This window comes from Lissotriton vulgaris, chromosome 3_1 (genome assembly GCF_964263255.1).
Source record: "Lissotriton vulgaris chromosome 3_1, aLisVul1.2, whole genome shotgun sequence".
NCBI classification, from domain to species: domain Eukaryota; kingdom Metazoa; phylum Chordata; class Amphibia; order Caudata; family Salamandridae; genus Lissotriton; species Lissotriton vulgaris.
The window spans coordinates 1,735,935,830-1,735,960,574 of NC_141689.1; positions in this window are offsets into that span (position 1 = coordinate 1,735,935,830).

Below are 24,745 nucleotides of genomic sequence, written 5' to 3' on the forward strand. Positions count from 1 at the left end.
AGGGAATTGTTAGAACTGGGGGTCTCTAGTTGGCAGAGGCAGGTGCCACTGTCCAAATAGAGACCCTTGCAAAGATAGGGAGAAACCACGCCAAGGATTCCAGGTCTAACAGGAATATCAATGAAAACTTTTTAAATGGACAGAAGAAAACAAGTGTATCAAGGAGGTTTCCAAACTTTATCAGAAGTGTTTACTGGTGGATCACTAGGTGAGCCAATAGAAGTTAAGTAGGTGGAAATAGGGAGCCGTAAGAGATCTCTATTAATGGATTCAGAAATAGGTGCAATGTAATTGGTATCAAGTCTGATGAAAACAAATGGCAGTCCACCACGCTCTTGAAGTGACTTTGTCGGCTTGTTTCCAATTCGAAGTTATTAAGTGAAGAGCTATCACTAGTAACAAATCTACTAGTTCAAAATTAGATTGATATTGGGTTCAGACAGAAGATAGAGAACCTAGAAAAATGCTACTAGGGGAGAAGGAAATTTTTGTTTTAATAATTTTGTTAATCTGACACCAAACTAACTGCTAAAAGTGGTGTATGGGAGGACAATCAAAGAGCATGTGCTTTAAGTCAGCTTTTATGAAAGTGCAAGACCATCAAGTAGAAGTAGAGTTTGTAGAGAAGGAGGCTAATTTTGCAGGGGTGAATAGAAGGCTTTGATAAATAAAATAAAGAGTTTGAGTGTGGTATCCTAGCTACAGTGACATGCATTCAGTTGCGATGGTATTGAATGGTGCTACAGAGCAGTATGCCATGTGAGATAGTCAGTTAATTAGAGGAGGTTTGGGTTGTGAGTTATACCTGCTTGTCTGTCAAATAAACTTACTTCTATCAACTCTTGGAAGAAGTCATCATTACATTGAGAAGTGTTAGCCGCTCTGGAAGTTTTATGAATTTTTAACCACAACTTATCCCAAAAATGGGTCGTCCAACATTCCATGAGATCTGAGACAGGCATTTATATAAAGATGAAGCTGAGGGAGAAGCAGATAATAAAGGAAGTATCATAGAGAAGCTGGGGGAGGAGAAGGTGTGGACGGTAAGGATCAAAGATACTGGGAAAGAGATGGATATGAAAGATCATATTGAGGTTTACAAGAATATGGTTAGGAAAATAGTTTTTGAAGATCTGAAAAAGATAAAGGAATATTATTGGGTAATAGTTGTGAAATCCAAAGCAGTCCCGTAGCTCTACAGGATTTCCAATAAATGGTGCGGATTTTAATGCATAGTAAATTATTGTGCCAAATAGGCTGTTGATCTAGCGAAGAAAACAAAGGATATGAGGAGGCTAATAGAGAAGTAAGAGATTTACTAGTGTGAGAGACCCTCCTGGTAGGTCGCTCCCCCTCCACGCAGCTCCGACTGTGTGCTCCTGCTGCCGCTGCCACTGCCGCTGGTAAGTGTCCTCCGTCCTTTGTGCTTCTGTGCCACTGTCTCCCCCACTTGTGCCTTGTTTTCTGCTCTGTGCCACTCGTTTCCCCCCTTGTGCCCCATTTTGCCTTCTGTACCACTGTTTCCCCCTCTTTGTGCCTCGTTTTCTTCTCTGTGTCACTCGTTTCCCCCCTTGTGCCTCATTTTGCCTTCTGTACCACTGTTTCCCCTCTTCGTGCCTTGTTTTCTGCTCTGTGCCACTTGGTACCCCCCTTGTGCCCTATTTTGCCTTCTGTACCACTCTTTCCCCGCCGCTGTGCCCCCTGCCCACTCGCTGCTCCCGCCTCCCAGCTGCTTCCACCTCCCCATATATGCTGGACGCTGCACAGCCACGCAGCGTACGCGTGCAGCGGATGCGCGCAGCAGGTGTGCCTAAGGCAAGCCCGTCTGCGCCAGTACGCGCCTGGACCGCACCCAGAGCCAGAAACACTGGACCCCGCAAACGCGACAACACCAGACTCCACTACGACGCCAGCACCCTCCATGCACTCAATGCCGGCCGAAACCACACCTGCTTCCAGGCCGCCCCGAAACAGACCCACGGACCCTTCTCCTGCCGCACCTGCAGTTTCACCTGTGACAGAGCCACCAAACTTCCAAGGACTGGATCCAACCACCTCCGCTGCATACTCCTCAGCACCCGCTCCACACGCAAACACACCGTCAAGCTCTGGGATCTGCTCAACACCTCCGCCCCAGACGTGGCCTTCCTGACTGAGACCTGGTGGAATGACTCCTCGGCACCCGACATTGCCATAGCCATCCCGGACGGCTACACGATCACCCGCAGGGATCGCGCCAACGGAATCGGAGGAGGAATAGCCATCATCCAGAAGTCCACCCTCAAGGTCGCCACCCACACAGATGACACCCTGAACACCGCCGAACACCTCCACTTCCGGATCTACACCAACCCCAACACCACTCTCAGAGGAACACTCATCTGCAGACCCCCCGGACTGCAGGCTCAGTTCAGCGACTATATTGCCGACTTTGCCAGCACCCACGCACTTGCCTCCACGGACTACATCCTCCTGGGGGGATCTGAACTTCCACGTCGAGAACAACAACAATGCCAACTCGGCCACCCTGATCGGCAACCTCGACAACCTTGGCCTCAGACAACTCGTCAATGCACCCACCCACGCCGCCAGCCACACGCTGGACCCCGTCTTCTCCACAGGCACCCACGTCACCTTCAACCACACCACCGAACTCCACTGGACCGTCCACCGCTGCATCCATTTCACCTTCAAGAAACCAACCATGCACCACTGCACCCAACAGTTGCCTCGCCGCTTCCGGAGCAAAGTCACCGAAGACCAGCTGATCACCACCCTCGCCCAGAACCCACCCGCCAACCCCACCAACCCAGACGCCGCAGCATGAAACCTCAGACAGTGGATCAACGACTGGGCCAACACCCTCACCCACTCAAGAAACCATCCAACAGCCACGCCAGCAAGAGAGCCACCTGGTTCACCAACGAGCTCCAGACCTTCAAACGGGCATTCCGGAAACTGGAGAAGATATGGCTCCACGAACGCACACCGGACAACCACGCAGCCCACAAGGACGCCACCCCCAAACATCACCACCTCATCAGATTAGCCAAGAGATCCTCCTTCAAAGACCACTTGGATAACAATGCACACGACAGCAAGGAACTCTCCAACCCCAGCGGCAACGGCATCCCGCCCTCACAAGAGCTGTGTGAGACTCACTAGCCATCTTCTTCCACCACAAGATCACTGACATCCACGACAGCTTCAACACCACGACCACCCCGACTACGCCAGACTACACCTCCCCTGTTAACACTACCAGCGCCAACCGCCTGATCTCCTGGTCCAAGGTCAACGACGACGAGACACGCAAGGTCATGAACTACATTCACTCAGAATCTCCGTCAGACCCATGCCCACACCACGTATTCAACAAAGCAGATGCAGCCATCGCACCCCAACTACGGAAGGTTATCAACATCTCCTTTGAAACAGCGACATTCCCAGAAAGCTGGAAGCACGTCAAAAATCAATGCCCTCCTCAAGAAGCCCAAGGCGGACCCCAAGGACCTCAAGAACTTCCGGCCCATCTCCCTGATCCCATTCACGGCAAAGGTCATGGAGAAAATCGTCAACATGCAATGATCCCGCCACCTGGAAGACAACAACATCTTGGATCCGTCCCAGTCCGGACTCAGACAAAACTACTGCACCGAGACAGCCCTCATCGCCGCCACAGACGACATAAGGCGCCAATTAGACAACGACGAAACATCAGCCCTCATCCTCCTGGACCTGTCAGCCGCCTTCGACATGGTCTGCCATCGTACTCTAAAGACACCCCTGCTAGAAGCCGGAATCCAAGAGAAGGCCCTTGACTAGACCACGTCCTTCCTATCCGACAGAACACAGAGCATCCGCCTCTAACCCATCTGATCCGAAGCCACCGACATCATCTGCGGCATCCCCCAGGGCTCATCTCTCAGCCCCACGCTGTTCAACGTCTACATGGCCCCCTCGCACGAGTGGCCCGCCATCACAACCTCAACATAATCTCCTACGCCGACGACACCCAGCTCATCCTCTCTCTCACCAAGGACCCACACACCACCAAAACCAACCTCCACGAGGGAATGAAGGCCGTCGCCGACAGGATGAGGAGCTGCCGTCTGAAGCTGAACTCGGACAAGACGGAGGTCCTCATCCTCGGACCCACCCCCTCAGCCTGGGATGACTCCTGGTGGCCGACCACACTGGGAACAGCACCAACACCCACTGACCATGCACGCAACCTAGGATTCATCCTCGACTCCTCCGTCTCCATTTCTAAGCAGGTCAACGCCGTCTCCTCCTCCTGCTACAACACCCTCCGCATGCTCCGAACGATCTACAAGTGGATCCCCACCGAAACAAGAAGAACGGTGACATAGGCCCTCGTCAGCACAAGACTGGACCACGGCAATGCACTCTATGCAGGAATCCCAGCCAAACACCTACGATGACTACAAAGCATCCAAAACGCCTCCGCCCGACTGATCGTCAACGTCCCCCACCGCAGTCACATCACCCCCACCTGAGAGACCTACACTAGCTCTCCGTCGACAAGAGGATCCCCTTCAAGCTCCTCACCCATGCACACAAAGCACTCCACAACGCCAGACCAGCCACCTGAACAGAAGAATCAGCTTCTACACCCCCACATGCCAGCTCCGCTCCGCCAGCCTCGTCCTCGCTGCTGTCCCCTGCATCCAACGAATGACCTCCAGTGGCAGATCCTTCTCCTACCTCACCGCCAAGACCTGGAACACCCTCTCTACCCACATACGGCAGACCCAAGACCTACTCGCCTTCAGAAGACTCCTCAAGACCTGGCTTTTCGAGCAGTAGCAGCACCCCCCCCCTCCCCATAGCGCCTTGAGACTCTCACTGGAGTTCAAAAGGAAGAAATATTGTTGGTAAAGCAAGAGATTCATTAAATTTAAAAGGTGAAATAAAACATTTTTCTATAGTCAACCAGATGGGAGGATGTATAAACTGATCAAGAGAGAGCCAATGGGAAGATTGTTTTACAGAGAAGGCATAATGTTATTTTTTGAAATCAGGAAATTTAAGGCTACCAGAAGTTTTGTTTGCCTTCAGAGAGGACTGGGCTATTCGAGGAGATTTGTTTTTTCAAAAATAAATTGTTGAAAGAGAGTCAATTTTCCAGGAATATGTACAGGGATCATAGAAATAATAAATATAATTAAAGAAGAAAGCATCATCTTAATGGAGTCTAATCGTCCCCACCAAGAAAGAAAAAGTGGATGCCAACGCTCAATAGAATCAGATAACATTCTAGTAATGTGGTCAAAATGTAATTTTAGCGTGTCCGGAATGTTTGAGGAAAACCACAGTCCTAGATATTTTATCTTAGAGGTTTGCCAAGAAAAACCGGTAGAAATATAGTCTTGTTTAAGGCAGAGCACATTGAGGGGAAGATCTTCACACTTATCTGAATTGAGACAATAGCCGTATAGTCGGTAAAAGTATCAACTTGTTTCATAAAAGAGGGCGTGGCCATAGAAGGATTAGAGCAATATAAAAGAATGTCATCTGCATACAGAGACATTTTGACATCATAAGAATCAAGTTGGAAACCTGTAATCTGAGCATCCTGATGGATTTTATTTAAAAAGGGTTCTAATGCTATTATGAATAAAATAGGAGAAAGGGGGCAACCTTGTTGTACTCCCCTAAGAAGAGGAAAATAGTCTGAAGTTTTCCCATTGACAAAAATAGAACCTAGCGAACCTGAATACAATAATGAGATAAGGATACTAATTTAGGAGGAAACCCTCTCTACCTTAGCGCCTGAAACATGAAGTCCCATCCAATCCTATCAAATGCTTTCTCTGTGTCCAGCGCTATAGCTGCAATAGGGTAATCAAGAGAAGAAGCTTTACTAAGGATACTAAAAAAGACTCTGGAATTATCGGATGATAAACAACCTTTTACAAATCCTGATTGTTCAGGCCAATGAAATTGGGCAAAACTGATAGGATACGAAGAGCATGAATTTTTGCAAATATCTTATAGTCAAGATTGAGTAAGGAAATTGGGCGGTAATTTTTGCAAAAAGAAGGGTCTTTGTTGTCCTTGGGTATTAAACAGATCAAGGCTTCCTGAAATGTTCCAGAAGAGATGCCCGCTGTAATAAAAGAATTAAAAAGTAATAAAAGACGTGGGAGTAGTAGACTACCAAATTGCGCATAAAATTCAATAGTGAATCCATCCACACATGGAGCTTTCCCCCTTTTTAGAACTGAAACTGCATGAGTAATTTCAGAGAGAGTGATATCAGTTTCTAAAGAAGTAAAGTAAGTATTATGAGGTAAAGGGTGATCAATCAATTGAAAATAAGTAGAAAGATTAGTTGAAGTCAGTTGTTGTTTGGGAGTATATACATTTTTATGAAAGGAAACACATTTGTTCAAAATATCATTATCTTTAAATAAGTAAATACCAGCATTGTTCTGTATAGATTCTATTTTAGTCCATTCACGGCGTATTTTGAAATAATTTGCTAATAATTTCCCCATTTTATTTTGACCTCCATAATAACAAGCACTGCTCTTTAAAAGATACGCAGAAGCAGCATCAGTAGATGTTTTATTAAACTTAAATTTTGCATCAATAAGTTTTTTTAATGAAGATTCAGAGTTCGAATGATAATAAGTAAGTTATTTAACCTCAGCAAGCGTTTGGAAATTTATAGCTTCAAAAGAGTTCTCCTTCTGAGAATTTTTTTTTATAATAAATCCTCTGGCCGCAGCATTGAAGGAGTCCCAAATCATTTGTGTGTATTTAACAAGGACCCCCTGAGAGTACGAATCTAGTAATTCCTAAGTCAGGGAAACAATCTATATGTGAAATAACAACCTAGGCAATTGATGATTAAAATACCCTAATGGTAAACATTAATAAGTGGTTGACTACAGCTGACTAAAAGCCAATATTTTTATTTAACAATTTTAAAAAAAAAAAGAAGTTAACAATTCATTCACATAACACAAGAATAAAAATTCACAGTATAGTTTATCATAAACATCATGAACAACAAATAAACAATATAAAAAGCTAGTTCTTTATCTGTAAGAGATAAGTGGCGAGATTCTATGACTCGAGTCATAGAATCTCGCCACTTATCTCTTACAGATAAAGAACTAGCTTTTTATATTGTTTATTTGTTGTTCATGATGTTTATGATAAACTATACTGTGAATTTTTATTCTTGTGTTATGTGAATGAATTGTTAACTTCTTTTTTAAAAAAAATTGTTAAATAAAAATATTGGCTTTTAGTCAGCTGTAGTCAACCACTTATTAATGTTTACCATTAGGGTATTTTAATCATCAATTGCCTAGGTTGTTATTTCACATATAGGAGTCCCAAATCATAACAGGAGAAGAAGTCAGGCAGAATTAAAGGAAAAGAATTCAGAAGCAAAGGAGGTGAATTGGCTTGTTAACTTAGGATCGGATAATAAGGCATTATTGAAACGCCATCTACGGGCATTAGGAGTAAAAGGTAACAAATCAAAATCAACATAAACTGGAGCATGGTCCGATATTAAGATGGAGCCAATTTTGTGACAGGAAACTTGTTGAGATAAGGATTTACTAAAGAAGCGGTAGTCTATTCGGGATTGTGAGTGATGTGAGGGGGAATAAAAGCTATATTCTTGGGTATCAGTGTTACCAAGCCTCCATATCTACTAGGGATTTACGTTGTATGGTGGAAGTAAATTGGGAATGCATCTTAGTGTTAGAAAATTTAACAGAAGCATGTCTATCCAATATGGGGTCAAAAACATGATTACAATCGCCACCGAAAATAATATATTCATCGTCAAAAAGAAGGAGCTTCTCAGATACATGTGTCCAAAAACATTATCAACAGTAACTGGTGCATAGATGTTAAAAAGGACTAAAGGAATTTGATTTAAGAGAAGTTTGACTATAATCTAACACCCTTCCGAATCACATTCTTGATGAGTGACTGAAATCTGATCCTTTTTATGGCAAAAAATAGAGACTCTGTTTTTCTTACCTAGAGCTTGAGAAGAAAAAACATTACCCACCCAACATCATTTCAATTTAGAAGCTTCAGCATCAGATAGATGTGCCTCTTGAATTAATGCTTTGTCAGTCTTTAATTTAGCTAAATGGGTTAATACCCATTGTCTCTTTATAGGATTGTTTATTCCCTTAACATTCCATGTAACAATGTGACAAATTAAAATTAACTTGAACAATTATTATGCAAACAGTAGGAGAATTACATTTATTACTAAAAGAATTATAGAACGTAGAACGACTGAGAATGAAGTAGAAAGTCCGGATTAGACAAGGAAAAGAGAGAGGAAACTTCTGTTACACGTAATTATGGTTTTACCTTTCCGTCATGATTTTATTTATGACAAAAGTTCCATCATAGGTATATGAATTTAGATATGTTTAATTCGATTTGATCAAGTTTTATCTTGTGATATTTTATATGTTTTGGTAAGTCATTCCTGATGTTTATTGTTCTCCTGTATATTTGTCTTTTATGATTGTTTATAATTGAATAAAGACTAATTGAATTGAATTGAGAGAGGAGTGAAGAAACTTTCATCAGATATAGAAAAGCGGAAAAAGAGGGGAAGAGAAAAGGACAGGGAAAGAGGAGACACTGCACAGGAAAACAAAACAAGTCAAACATTTGATGATGCAAAAAAAATTTCAAAAAGACATACCACAGACAGACAATGAGAATGGGGATGTAGGAGCCACATAGGGGAGGTAGCACACCGAACGGCAGGAGGAGAAAGCCTCCAGGCATGAGACGAAGAAGCCATAAAACAAAGGATCACAGAACCGCACTTGATAGAAAGGAAGGTAACTCAAAACATAATAAATACAGTAGGAAGGAGGATAAATACAAATAACGGCAAACATTTATGGGTCAAGTCACCACAATTATAATCGGGGAGTGTCCATGGAGTCATCTCTGCAGTTGTTCAGAGAGTGTTGAAGAAGCGGTGGATCTTCATAATTTGTTGTTTTATTACTATAAGTCACTTTGAAGAGGCAAGGATCAAACAATCCATAATGGGCATTCAGGGACCGTAGAGCAGGTCTGATATCTAAAAACTGTTTACGACGATCTGCAGTACCTTTGGCGTAGTCCTGAGCAAAAAAGAGATTTGAGCCATTCCAAGTAAGTTTCCCTTTCTTTTTGACCGCCTGGATGACTTTAATCAGATCCGTGTATTCTAGAAAGTACAAGATGACTCCTCTGGGTTTCGTTAAAGATGCTGAAGAGTTGGATGAGTGAGGAAGTTGACCCAAGCAATGAGCTTGCTGAATATTCAATGGAGGAGAGCTTGGAAGACCAAGATGTGTTGGCAAGAAAGATTGAAAGAAGGATATAGGATTAGATCCCTCAAGACCATAAATACGTATGTTATTGCTTCTGTTGCGATTTTCCACATTTTCAACCTGTTGCTTGGGAGATTGCATTTCTTTATGTATACCTGGAACCTGGTTTGAGACTACCTGCAGTGAAGTCACTCTTCTTTTAAGATCTGCAACTCTTTGCTCGGTATGAGACCAGTTGTCCTCAAGGCTTTGAAGAAGGATATTTGTTTCAGCCATATATGGATATAGTGAACATATTTCCTCTAGTAAAAGTCCCATGGCAATGGAAGAGGCAGAGATGGTAGGGTTTGTCTTTACTCGCTTTCCTGATGTGGAAGGAATTTTGAAGTTAGGTTTAGTACTTGATCGAGAGATATAAAGAGAGGCGCCTTTTATTCCAACAGAATCATTAGATGGTTCATCCATATTGTCCTGTAACATACTAAAAGAATAGTATCCTCTAACAAGCTGCAGTTATTATTTATTTGCTGTTTAGTACTGCGATTATAGCGAGCCATTATCACAGAAAATATGTGTGAAGAAAAGAACTGGTGGGTAAGTTCAAAAGATCTAAAATGGCGTCTAGTAATATGCTGGTTATTCCTGAGAAGAAATGAAAAATCAGACTAAAAACACATTGGGAATAAAACATAGTATTCATAGTAGTACAGTGGCATAGAAAAAGCCAGACAAAATTAGTTGTTCAGACTCCAATGAGCATATCTAGAAGAGAAACTATCAGGTAGAGACAAAAATCTAAAATGGAGTCCAGGAGTACTCTGAAATTGCTGAGGAGATGTATGAGTGTAGTCAAAGAATGCCAAAAATGAGAAAACTGTCTATAAAAATTCAAAGCTATTGAAAATATGCTGCTTACATGTCATTGAGCATCTTGAAAATGAGTCAGGGTGAAACACCAGGCAATTTGTTCAGCATAACACACGGGGAGCGGCACATATTCAAAAATGGCGACCGCGACTTATCAGCAAGCCGCGGTCGATATGCAAAGTTGACAAAACATGTTGGGCGCTCACCCGGTGCTGCTGTGAGGATCCTGGTTTGATGTGGAGCGGTTCCGCTGCATGGAAATGCTGTTTTGAAACCCTGACGTCCAGATTGGAATCCTGGAGGGGTCCCGTCACTCTACTCTCTCACGTAGCTCCTCCAAACGGTGGCCATACCCTCCGGCTACCAAGTCACGCCCGCTTGGTGATATTTCTTCATATGTGGGAGCACCCAGTCCCAATCTTCGACACTGAGTTGCATAGATGCTCAATTAGCAAGGGCCTTCTTCCTTTGCCCCAGAAAGATATATAGTGCTTGAAAAATCTCATTAACATATGATTAATGCCCTTTAACCAAACATTAGAAAAAAAAATAAAGAACAAAAGAATTACCATTTTAATCAATGCAGTTTGGCCTGGGGCATGGATTGCCATTGCAGAAGCAGGAACCGTACCTTACTGAGGGTGGCAAAATTGTTTAATTAATACAAGTCCACAAAATTATAGAAGACATCCCCAGATACCTAATTTGGTGAGTCACTCTCCTTGTAATACTTCTGGAAACACGTTTTTTTGGTTAGCGAGTTTCAGGGACAGGAAATGATCTCTCAAGCATTGGAGTGCTTGTGAAACTATAGCCCCTGAAGCTTGGGAATGGAGTGTAGAGTAAGAAAGCATGGCTTGGTCAAGTTCAAGCGGCAAGGCTAGTGTATTTTCCTTTCTTAGTTTACTGATTTGAGCTTTGTAAGAGATTGCCTTACCTTTAAAAAAGGCTCTACATGCCCCCCTATACTGCTAAATTCGAGGCTGAGCCAATATTTGGCAAAATGAATTCACCTAGGTCTGCCCACATAGCCATGAGCCAGCTATCCTCCATTAACAGCAATATATCGAGCAACTATTATGGCCAATCAATGCAATTGCCATTCACTACTACATCTATGAAGGGCACCGAGTGTTATGAAAAGGGATTTCATAGTATGCAGATATTATTCCTGGCCCATTGGTGGGATACCAATAAGAAATCAATTCTTGAGGCTGAATTAAAAGATTTTGAGAAACAAGTACTTTTTTTGCACTTGCCGATGATCTATTCACCAAGGCTTGATGAATGCTAGATTGCAAATAATTTTAGCTAACAAAATGTGAAGTCCTTGGTTTATTTTGATGTTTGATACTGCGTGAGGAGTCTAGACTGACATTCTCATTATTGTTGAAGTCACCACCAATTACTAGTAATCCATTCAATAGGACCAGGATATTGTACTCTTCACCAAGAGAGGGTACATCATCCTCATTAGGCCCTAGAAGCTAACCAGGTGAATATGTCGGTTCTGAATCCTCAAGGTATCTATTATCCACCAGGCCTTAGGATCTCTAACCACCTGCTGCCCTTGTGAAATAAAAATTGCTATCCCCTGACTACTGTGCCGGCTGATGCATCAAATGCTTGTGTATAAATCTTGGATTCTTGGGTAGTTTAGCCAATGCCTTGACATGAGTCTCTTGAAAGAGTATAATATGTGCTTTGAATGCCATAAACCACTCTAGTATAGAGCTAAACTTAATTATATTGCTGATACCATTCATGTTAAAAGATACTACCCTAAGAGACCTGAAATTGATGGAAAGGGAGTTTCGTCTGGCTTAGGCAACTCCTCTTAACCTTCCCAATACACTGCCCCAAGGAAATCCCACTGAAGTCCTCCAACACAGGAGGAACATCATAATGGCTACCACTCTGGCCACTTGCCGCCCCTGATTACAGCAATAAATTAAAAACATATACTCAATCACAAAAAGGAAATACACCTGGGCCTCTCTACATGGATTTTTCTGACTTAAAGTGACCCCAAAACCCTTACCTGCACCTGTTAACTCTACAGCCCGATCCATCCTAGTATCCCTCAAAAGAAGTGATCCACCCACCGATGCGTGTCCCCTCAAACCCCTTCCTCCCACAGCCTTTCCTCCTGAAATAGTGCCCTGTCATATCACTCATGACGCTGCAAACAAAGGTGCTGAGGGTCATAACGGGATGATCTGCTACAGTTCAGTACTCAAATACAAAAACTATATATATTACATCAATTATTACTGCCTCTTGCTCCCCTAACACCTCCTCACACCTCCGGATTGACTGCAAAAACTCTTTTGCTAGCTCAACTGAATGAAAAATGTGTGATTGACCTTTATAGAGGATTTTTAGCTTGGACTATTAGACAATGCCCAAAGGTGCCCCTTAACTCTTGAAATCATCAGTTAACCCTGTAAAAGTCCTTGCGCCTCTGAGCAGCCAAAATTTATATATCTGAAAAAATTCTGAAGGAATAATTAGCTTCAGTGAACTGCACTTTGTTCTGGATGACTTGGGAAAGGATCCATTCTTTGGTACAAAGTTCACAAGAATAGGACATGAAAACTTGGCATTGGGGGATTGAACTGCTGGAACACGGTGTGCCTGTGTGATTATAAGGTCTGTATCTTTCACTGTAATTTATGAGCACACACGCTTACTGATAAGGTCCTAAAACAGCTTAGTGACTGCCTGTCTGTATTCTTGGCCCTTCTGGAGGTGCCTCCAAACCTAAAATTAAAACAGGGAGATCTGTTTTTGGCATCCCTTAGCTTCAATAGAAGCTTCACCAGCTCTAATTGGATCTTAGAAGTTGCAGTGTCTAGATTGTGCCTAAAATCCTCCAAATCAGAGACTCTTTTTTCCACCTGAGACACAAGAGAAGTAAGCAACTGGATATTGGTGTTGATCTGGCCCAATTGTTCATTTGTCTTTTTATGGGCTTCATCCTGCAAGACTTTCATCTCCCTGAGCTCTCCTAGGATTTGATGCGTTATCACCTATACCGTTGGTGTCTGGGCCAGAAGTGATAATGGAGTTAGAGATGATGCTACCACCTGGGACTGGATCTGCGACTGTAGGATTGAAAGGTCAGCAGCTGGGTTTGTGCTTGTCTCTGGAGGATTACTGGACATCATCTGAGGAGCTAAAGTGTTTGGGGGAATGGGTCAAACTACTGGAACATGGTTCTGGCGTTCCAGGTCCTTGCTAATATTACACATCCTGCTATGCTCAAGTGCTGTGTCTAAGACCTCGCTTTCCTTTTGCGATCCTCCAGGGCTATCAGCCGAAAACATGGGGTACAGTGGTAGCCTTTTTGTAAATACTGAATTATCAGGGGAGTATTTCAGGTTAGGGCGTTCCTTTGAATTATCATCTAGAGCTAATGTCCGTCATCCACTTCAAATATCAAGTAAATCATGAGACAGATATGGGATAGAGGGGCAAGAGGGCTCTGCTCCATTAGATCTTTCACCAGAAGCAGCATTGTTTCTCGATGCCACCAGTTCTTTTTTGATACTCTGGAGCCACAATGTGCCAAAGCATATTTACAAGGCCATGCAAAGTCACTTGTGGCTTTTCATCACCTTGTAAATATGTACCCCTTTCACGCAGTGTTGGGTGATTCAGATTGCATGGGTTTTCCGACGCACCACCCATGAAATCTTAAGCATTCCCAGATTTGCAAGGAATAATAAACCTGGGAATGCATCAGATTCTAACGCCACCCCAGGAGTGGCGTAAGAGAAGTGCAACATGGAGAGACATCCTTATTTCGCCTCATTTATATCTCTTTCTATGTGTGTTGTATTCGTCAGCACACATAAAAGGAGGAAATCACCTCTATTGATTGATTTTGTGCAGAAAGCTATATCTTCCTGCATAAAAATCAATCATCCCCGCAATACAGGCACCCTTGCAACAAGGCGCAAGGGTGCCTGCATTGGCGCTAGATTGCTTTTTTAGCACCGGTGCATGGTTCAGTAAAGGAATGCACCACATTCTTGTAAATATGATGCATTCCTGCACATTTAGAATGATGCAGCGTGGTGCTGAAAAATTGATGGCGGCACTGCTCTGTGCCATTCTATTGTAAATGAGGCTCTTCATCCCCTGAGGTAGATGATCTAGGGTGATGATCTGCTGCACCTCATCCAAAGTGCTAACCCTCTTCATTGAGATAGCCACTATATGCCTGCAGCCTTTGTTGCCCAGTACAGTTTAGCCGGGTGCTCTGGTTCTTTCCGAAGTGTTGCATGAGTGGGTATACACCTGTTACAACGCATTTGTTACTCCGCACTACCATTACAACGCGACTTTTACAACGCATACTATTACAACGCATTGCGCTGGGGGGCGCTCTAGGATAGGGAATAAGTATAATTTACTATCCAACACTTTCCCTAGGGTCCACGGGGACTGGAGTTAGAATAGTAAATTATACTTACCACTATCCAGCACCTCAAAGCACTATGCGTTGTAATGGTATGCGTTGTAATGGTCGCGTTGTAATGGTAGGTAGTTGTAACGGTATGCGTTGTAACATGGTACATCCCATGAGTGTCACTTCATTGGATGTCAAAGTATGAGTACTACATTATATTTAGAAACTTCAGACTAGGGGATATGCAAGAGGTTCATGAGAGGGTCACATGCTGCAGCCGTGCTACATGGACCACCTCCAAAACTCCCCACAAGCTCCTTTTAGCTGGGGAGATATAATACGCCCTCCCATGCCATGCTGCTCTAACCTCCACCACTGCCAACTTTCTTAGTTTAGCTGTCCTAAGGTATTCTAGTAATCGCTTGCCTATACCTCCTCATATAGATTTGGCTTGCTAATTTAATCTGTCTTTGTAAACTTATGTGCTCCTCACTTCCCACTGTGGAGACTATTCCTTCTGCCCTCCATATATGCAAGCAATGATGTTCAAAAGGTCCTCTCTTATCTCCCCTTGTATGACATTCAAATAGACCTCTTGACACGGACTTCTTAGCAAAAAAGACCTGCTGTAGAAAGAGGCATACAGTCCAGAGTGTTAAAAGTTATTAAGGTTCTTACCCCAGTGCTGCAATCTGGCATAGATGAAGTTTAGGGGGCCAACAGCATTCAAAACTTTGGTGAACTATTGATGAGCCCGCAACTCCAGCTGGTTTGCACAGGAGAGGAGCAGGCATGAGAGTTAGGTCCCATCTCCTGAGAGCACCTCTCACAGTGTATGCTTGTCTGTGAGAAACTGAAAAGTTGGTGTGCTGCGAGTGCAGGCATAGATGAGGGCAAAGTAAGCAGGGGCTACATATAGAGTGAGTAGGAGATAAGCAGGCAAGCAGGAGTCTGACAGGGGGGTGGGGTGGGGACTGGAGAGTGAGGAGCCCCGCGTTTTACCACTTCAGCCATCCTTCAACAACGCGTCTCGCTGTCCTGATCAGCAATGCAAAGTTGTCTGTGGAGCAGAAAGCGGAATAGTTATGACATAGCCCTGGGGGTCTTCCTCCTTATGGGATCATCAAGCTTGTTGCTAAGTTGCCTAGATGCAGCAGTGGTGATGGAAAGCTCGAGATCGGCGATGTTGGGCCGCTGTTGGGCAGCAGCGCGTCAGATGCTTGGCATCTTTATGAGTGCCTCGTTTACCCGGATGCAGTCTCTCAGCCACAGAGCATGACAGGAGCTCTATGTGGCCTCGGGTGTTCAATGGATCCAAATTTGGTGCTTTACTAGATTTTACCTCACTCCAACAAAATATTGGTAAATAGATAGGCTGAAAGGTTGAAAAACAGAAGTGCATATAGGACTAATATGTATATGCTTGCAAAATGCACAACTGTTCCTCATAAGCAACGGAATTACACATGACAGAAGAGAAGGATATCAGGATGTTCAGTACTTGTAGACTTGGGGCCTCATTTATGAGAAATGACGCATCGCTGCTTTCACGCAACGATGCGTCACTTCTCAGTGCGCACTCCTTGCGACATTCCTGATGCGTCATATTTAATATATGACGCCTCATGTCGCAAGCAGTTACAGATACGTCAGTATTTCTGACGTATCTGTAAGCGCCAAAGTGACGCATTGCTGGAGTTTGTCACAAAAATGACGCAACTCCAGCAATGCATCCTTTCACATGGGGCAAGACCCATGTGAAAGGGCCTGAGTCAGTCTTACGCCTGCTGTGAGGCAGGCGCAGGATTTTGACGCAACGGCGTCCTAAAAGTGACGCAGTGAAATCTCATAGATTTCACTGCGTCACTTCTACGACCCTTCCTTGAGTCAATACGCCCCCCTTGCATACATTATACCTAGCGCAGGTATAATGTGGCGCAGGGGTTTACAAAGTGACGCATCTACCTAGATACGTCACTTTGTAAATATGACACAACAAGGTGCATTTTTTACGCCACTGGTGGGTCACAAAAAGTGACGCACCGGCAGCGTAAAAGTGACGCAAGGGCTCATAAATGAGGCCTTTGGTCTTGAGACTGCTTCCTCCATCTAAACGCCTACAACATGTTCTACATGTTCCGCATGTGATATCCGACTAATGATGGTACGAGACATGCACGCCTAGACAAAGGATTGCTGCTGCACACACCACAAAAAGGTACTTGGTAAATTAGAAGTGGAATCAAAATCAATCATACAAAACAATTTATCAGAGCCTCCACAGCACTCAAACCCACCTTTTGGCAGATAGTGGTAATGATGATTTAATGGCATGTTTTCATGTGCTCCCGTTTAATGGACAGAAAATAAATTATTTAAAACCTATTCCTTAAAAAATAACTGCATCAGACATCAATTTGAAGCTCATACTAGCTGACAGTAGACATCTGTAGCATTAATCCCAACTATATTGGTGTGAAATGGCCAATTGAAGTAAAAACAGACTGGGCTGTGATGCCGGGAGAGAATCCTGCAAACAAACATGTTTCTAGCTGAGCAATAAGGATTAAGCATGGGCAGAAAATCCGTTACGCTCGTGGATTTTGCGGATTTTCGGTAAATTCGCAATCCGCGAGATTTGCGAATTTCCCGCAAAATCCGCAAATTCGCACGCAGCGGATTTTTTTTGCGGCGTTGGTGATACAATTTTTGCGGCGCGCAGCGTTTATCATCGTTTGCCGAGTTGTTTTTCTCGATATTTTGTGAGTGCTGCTCCATTTTGGATCTTGCTGTGTGATCTTGCGGGAATTTGGCGAGCGCGATTACGTCATCGCGGCTTGCCAACTTGCACAGCGAGAGTTTGTCAACGCGAGTACGGCGAGATCACGTCTCGCAGTACTTCGCAATTGCGAGATTTGAGATGCGGCGAGCAGCAACAATCTCGCACAAGCGAAAATATAAAATTTGCAATTCTGCACAAGAAATCCACCAGCAAGCAGCATAAACCTTCTTGAAATGACGATTTTTATCTGAATAACTCCTTAGGTTGACATTTGCCTGCACTTTTTTTAGCGAGGAGTCCATTTTGGGGAGGGGGGGAGGGGGTGGGAGGAAGGAAGTGCCCCACAGTCTTCAACTTCCTGTTCCTGTCCAGCAGGCTCCTCCCAGTGCTTTGTCCATCTCCTGGTCACTTTTCATTTGGATCTGGAGCTGGAAGGATTACTTTTTGTGGATGCTGCTAGATATTTGGATTTGAGGCCTTTTTGACTTTCTTTGGATCACTGTTGGATTAGAAATTTTACAAGTAAGTTTGTTTGGGGCATTACAGTTGCTGCAACTAAAATTTTGGAATTTTCGATTTTTGGGCTGTTTTGGGGCCTTTTGCCCAGGGGTACTCAGTGGTGGGTGGACTGAGTCTTTCTGTGGGTTGTCTTGAACTTAAACATCATGGAGGGCATGGATGGATTGGGATTGTGCTGATTTTTCAGTGATTTTCGTTTTTTGGGGCTGTACTTGTGGCCTTTTCACCAGGGGTATTTGAGTCTAGCATGGGCCTAGTCTTTCTGTGGGCTGTCTTGAACTTAAACATCATGGAGGGCATGGATGGAATGGGATTGTGCTGATTTTTCAGTGATTTTCGTTTTTTGGGGCTGTACTTGTGGCCTTTTCACCAGGGGTATTTGAGTCTAGCATGGGCCTAGTCTTTCTGTGGGCTGTCTTGAACTTAAACATCATGGAGGGCATGGATGGAATGGGATTGTGCTGATTTTGCAGTGTTTTTCGATTTTTGGGGGTGTTCATGGGGAGGGACAGGCCATGTGGCTGGGGGCCATTTTGAGTGCTGCTACAGGCCCTGGCCATGTGCTGGGAGGCAAGTGGCCATTTTGAATGCAGGCTTTGTTGTTAGGCCTGCAACCATTTTGCCTACTGTTCAACCTTTATGCCCAGGGGTAGTGAGTCTTGCATGGGCCTAGTCTTTCTGTGGGTTGTCTTGAATTTAAACATCATGGAGGGCATAGATGGATTGGGATTGTGCTGATTTTTTAGTGATTTTCGTTTTTTGGGGCTGTACTTGTGGCCTTTTCACCAGGGGTATTTGAGTCTAGCATGGGCCTAGTCTTTCTGTAGGGTGTCTTGAACTTAAACATCATGGAGGGCATGGATGGAATGGGATTGTGCTGATTTTTCAGTGATTTTCGTTTTTTGGGGCTGTACTTGTGGCCTTTTCACCAGGGGTATTTGAGTCTAGCATGGGCCTAGTCTTTCTGTGGGGTGTCTTGAACTTAAACATCATGGAGGGCATGGATGGAATGGGATTGTGCTGATTTTGCAGTGTTTTTCGATTTTTGGGGGTGTTCATGGGGAGGGACAGGCCATGTGGCTGGGGGCCATTTTGAGTGCTGTTACAGGCCCTGGCCATGTGCTGGGAGGCAAGTGGCCATTTTGAATGCAGGCTTTGTTGTTAGGCCTGCAACCATTTTGCCTACTTTTCAACCTTTATGCCCAGGGGTAGTGAGTCTTGCATGGGCCTAGTCTTTCTGTGGGGTGTCTTGAACTTAAACATCATGGAGGGCATGGATGGAATGGGATTGTGCTGATTTTTCAGTGATTTTCGTTTTTTGGGGCTGTACTTGTGGCCTTTTCACCAGGGGTATTTGAGTCTAGCATGGGCCTAGTCTTTCTGTGGGCTGTCTTGAACTTAAACATCATGGAGGGCATGGATGGAATGGGATTGTGCTGATTTTTCAGTGATTTTCGTTTTTTGGGGCTGTACTTGTGGCCTTTTCACCAGGGGTATTTGAGTCTAGCATGGGCCTAGTCTTTCTGTGGGGTGTCTTGAACTTAAACATCATGGAGGGCATGGATGGAATGGGATTGTGCTGATTTTGCAGTGTTTTTCGATTTTTGGGGGTGTTCATGGGGAGGGACAGGCTATGTGGCTGGGGGCCATTTTGAGTGCTGCTACAGGCCCTGGCCATGTGCTGGGAGGCAAGTGGCCATTTTGAATGCAGGCATTGTTGTTAGGCCTGCAACCATTTTGCCTACTTTTCAACCTTTATGCCCAGGGGTAGTGAGTCTTGCATGGGCCTAGTCTTTCTGTGGGTTGTCTTGAATTCAAACATCATGGAGGGCATGGATGGATTAGGATTGTGCTGATTTTTCAGTGATTTTCGTTTTTTGGGGCTGTACTTGTAGCCCTTTCACCAGGGGTATTTGAGTCTAGCATGGGCCTAGTCTTTCTGTGGGGTGTCTTGAACTTAAACATCATGGAGGGCATGGATGGAATGGGATTGTGCTGATTTTTCAGTGATTTTCGTTTTTTGGGGCTGTACTTGTGGCCTTTTCACCAGGGGTATTTGAGTCTAGCATGGGCCTAGTCTTTCTGTGGGCTGTCTTGAACTTAAACATCATGGAGGGCATGGATGGAATGGGATTGTGCTGATTTTTCAGTGATTTTCGTTTTTTGGGGCTGTACTTGTGGCCTTTTCACCAGGGGTATTTGAGTCTAGCATGGGCCTAGTCTTTCTGTGGGGTGTCTTGAACTTAAACATCATGGAGGGCAAGGATGGAATGGGATTGTGCTGATTTTTCAGTGATTTTCGTTTTTTGGGGCTGTACTTGTGGCCTTTTCACCAGGGGTATTTGAGTCTAGCATGGGCCTAGTCTTTCTGTGGGGTGTCTTGAACTTAAGCATCATGGAGGGCATGGATGGAATGGGATTGTGCTGATTTTGCAGTGTTTTTCGATTTTTGGGGGTGTTCATGGGGAGGGACAGGCCATGTGGCTGGGGGCCATTTTGAGTGCTGCTGTTACAGGCCCTGGCCATGTGCTGGGAGGCAAGTGGCCATTTTGAATGCAGGCATTGTTGTTAGGCCTGCAACCATTTTGCCTACTTTTCAACCTTTATGCCCAGGGGTAGTGAGTCTTGCATGGGCCTAGTCTTTCTGTGGGTTGTCTTGAATTCAAACATCATGGAGGGCATGGATGGATTAGGATTGTGCTGATTTTTCAGTGATTTTCGTTTTTTGGGGCTGTACTTGTAGCCCTTTCACCAGGGGTATTTGAGTCTAGCATGGGCCTAGTCTTTCTGTGGGGTGTCTTGAACTTAAACATCATGGAGGGCATGGATGGAATGGGATTGTGCTGATTTTTCAGTGATTTTCGTTTTTTGGGGCTGTACTTGTGGCCTTTTCACCAGGGGTATTTGAGTCTAGCATGGGCCTAGTCTTTCTGTGGGCTGTCTTGAACTTAAACATCATGGAGGGCATGGATGGAATGGGATTGTGCTGATTTTTCAGTGATTTTCGTTTTTTGGGGCTGTACTTGTGGCCTTTTCACCAGGGGTATTTGAGTCTAGCATGGGCCTAGTCTTTCTGTGGGGTGTCTTGAACTTAAACATCATGGAGGGCAAGGATGGAATGGGATTGTGCTGATTTTTCAGTGATTTTCGTTTTTTGGGGCTGTACTTGTGGCCTTTTCACCAGGGGTATTTGAGTCTAGCATGGGCCTAGTCTTTCTGTGGGGTGTCTTGAACTTAAGCATCATGGAGGGCATGGATGGAATGGGATTGTGCTGATTTTGCAGTGTTTTTCGATTTTTGGGGGTGTTCATGGGGAGGGACAGGCCATGTGGCTGGGGGCCATTTTGAGTGCTGCTGTTACAGGCCCTGGCCATGTGCTGGGAGGCAAGTGGCCATTTTGAATGCAGGCATTGTTGTTAGGCCTGCAACCATTTTGCCTACTTTTCAACCTTTATGCCCAGGGGTAGTGAGTCTTGCATGGGCCTAGTCTTTCTGTGGGTTGTCTTGAATTTAAACATCATGGAGGGCATGGATGGATTAGGATTGTGCTGATTTTTCAGTGATTTTCGTTTTTTGGGGCTGTACTTGTGGCCTTTTCACCAGGGGTATTTGAGTCTAGCATGGGCCTAGTCTTTCTGTGGGGTGTCTTGAACTTAAACATCATGGAGGGCATGGATGGAATGGGATTGTGCTGATTTTTCAGTGATTTTCGTTTTTTGGGGCTGTACTTGTGGCCTTTTCACCAGGGGTATTTGAGTCTAGCATGGGCCTAGTCTTTCTGTGGGCTGTCTTGAACTTAAACATCATGGAGGGCATGGATGGAATGGGATTGTGCTGATTTTTCAGTGATTTTCGTTTTTTGGGGCTGTACTTGTGGCCTTTTCACCAGGGGTATTTGAGTCTAGCATGGGCCTAGTCTTTCTGTGGGGTGTCTTGAACTTAAACATCATGGAGGGCATGGATGGAATGGGATTGTGCTGATTTTGCAGTGTTTTTCGATTTTTGGGGGTGTTCATGGTGAGGGACAGGCCATGTGGCTGGGGGCCATTTTGAGTGCTGCTACAGGCCCTGGCCATGTGCTGGGAGGCAAGTGGCCATTTTGAATGCAGGCATTGTTGTTAGGCCTGCAACCATTTTGCCTACTTTTCAACCTTTATGCCCAGGAGTAGTGAGTCTTGCATGGGCCTAGTCTTTCTGTGGGTTGTCTTGAATTTAAACATCATGGAGGGCATGGATGGATTGGGATTGTGCTGATTTTTCAGTGATTTTCGTTTTTGGGGGCTGTACTTGTGGCCTTTTCACCAGGGGTATTTGAGTCTAGCATGGGCCTAGTCTTTCTGTGGGCTGTCTTGAACTTAAACATCATGGAGGGCATGGATGGAATGGGATTGTGCTGATTTTGCAGTGTTTTTCGATTTTTGGGGGTGTTCATGGGGAGGGACAGGCCATGTGGCTGGGGGCCATTTTGAGTGCTGCTACAGGCCCTGGCCATGTGCTGGGAGGCAAGTGGCCATTTTTAATGCAGGCTTTGTTGTTAGGCCTGCAACCATTTTGCCTACTTTTCAACCTTTATGCCCAGGAGTAGTGAGTCTTGCATGGGCCTAGTCTTTCTGTGGGTTGTCTTGAATTTAAACATCATGGAGGGCATGGATGGATTGGGATTGTGCTGATTTTTCAGTGATTTTCGTTTTTTGGGGCTGTACTTGTGGCCTTTTCACCAGGGGTATTTGAGTCTAGCATGGGCTTAGTCTTTTTGTGGGCTGTCTTGAACTTAAACATCATGGAGGGCATGGATGGAATGGGATTGTGCTGATTTTTCAGTGATTTTCGTTTTTTGGGGCTGTACTTGTGGCCTTTTCACCAGGGGTATTTGAGTCTAGCATGGGCCTAGTCTTTCTGTGGGCTGTCTTGAACTTAAACATCATGGAGGGCATGGATGGAATGGGATTGTGCTGATTTTTCAGTGATTTTCGTTTTTTGGGGCTGTACTTGTGGCCTTTTCACCAGGGGTATTTGAGTCTAGCATGGGCCTAGTCTTTCTGTGGGCTGTCTTGAACTTAAACATCATGGAGGGCATGGATGGAATGGGATTGTGCTGATTTTTCAGTGATTTTCGTTTTTTGGGGCTGTACTTGTGGCCTTTTCACCAGGGGTATTTGAGTCTAGCATGGGCCTAGTCTTTCTGTGGGCTGTCTTGAACTTAAACATCATGGAGGGCATGGATGGAATGGGATTGTGCTGATTTTTCAGTGATTTTCGTTTTTTGGGGCTGTACTTGTGGCCTTTTCACCAGGGGTGTTTGAGTCTAGCATGGGCCTAGTCTTTCTGTGGGGTATCTTGAACTTAAACATCATGGAGGGCATGGATGGAATGGGATTGTGCTGATTTTTCAGTGATTTTCTCTTTTTGGGGCTGTACTTGTGGCCTTTTCACCAGGGGTATTTGAGTCTAGCATGGGCCTAGTCTTTCTGTGGGGTGTCTTGAACTTAAACATCATGGAGGGCATTGATGGAATGGGATTGTGCTGATGTTTCTGTTTTTTTTTTTATTTGTTTGGGGTGTATAACTGAACTGATGTTCCTCTGTCTTCCATTGTTTTTAGGTGCACAAGACTCAAGAGAACCACCAGTGCCAGGAAGAAGTCCTGCAGCGGTGTGTGTGTGCAGCATAACGTCACGCGACGTCACGTCTGGCCTCAGACAACTCTACAATTCGTGCAACTGCGGCCTGCTGTCTGACCTGCTCTGAAGAAGATGGCCCCAAAAAAAGGTGTCCGTAGCTCCTCTAGCAAGAAAGTTGCTAGTAAGGAGCAGAAGAAGCAAGTTACCAAGGAGGATGGTGTGCCAACCGCCACTTTTTTGGGAGCAAAAAAAAAAGTACGCCTGCAGCAGCAGGATCTGCTGGGGACCAAGCTTGGAGCAGCACCCCCGCCCCATGTGGTTCAGTGCCTCCACCACCACGCCAACTTAAGTCAAAGCCCTTGAGTGCTTCAGAGGCAGTCAGTGTACTTCTCCAATCACCATCGACCAGTGATGTTGGCTCATCGCAAGAAAGTAGCAGCAATGTCCCTGAATCAACACAGGTTGTTGTAGCTCATCTGACAAGTGTTGAACAACCACAGCCGCAACAACAACATGTGGAAGTAGTACAAGCCCAAGTACATGTCGAAGGAGAGGCAGCACAAGGAGATGCGCAAGTAGAGGTGCATGGAGGGTCACAACAAGTTCCCACAATAGTTGTCCCTCCCGAAGTAGGGGCACATCAGGAAATCGACAATCAAGCCGAGGTATCATTGGAAGCCACTTCTCATGATGATTATTCATTGTCTTCCACATCCCTAGCAAGGAAAAGATCAAGGTTGGTGTCTACATCTTCTTCAAGCACACCGCCTTGTGATGATCTGGATGACGAATGGGTACCACCACGGAAGCCTGAGAGTGAGGCACACCAGGATCTGACAAAGATACCTAAGCGTAAAAGGAAGGTCGTCGACAAACTCATACCTATGGAGTGTGATGAGGCTCAACAAGAAGTGACGCATACTGCTGCTGATGAAGCCCTTCACGACGACGATCCAGTCATCATAAAGGTCACTGCAGGCCCAGCGGACATGCAGCAAAGAGACATTTTGACCCTATCCCGAGAAGCTGCTGAGCGTGATGATGATGTCGACGAGGAGGCAATGGAAATGGAAACACAACAATCATTACATTTGGAGTTAACTAGTACACCAACACCTACCGCTTCCATATTTCTTCCTCGCAAGAAGGGACCCACCTCGACCTCAATTCGTGGTGGTGAAAGTGCAAAACG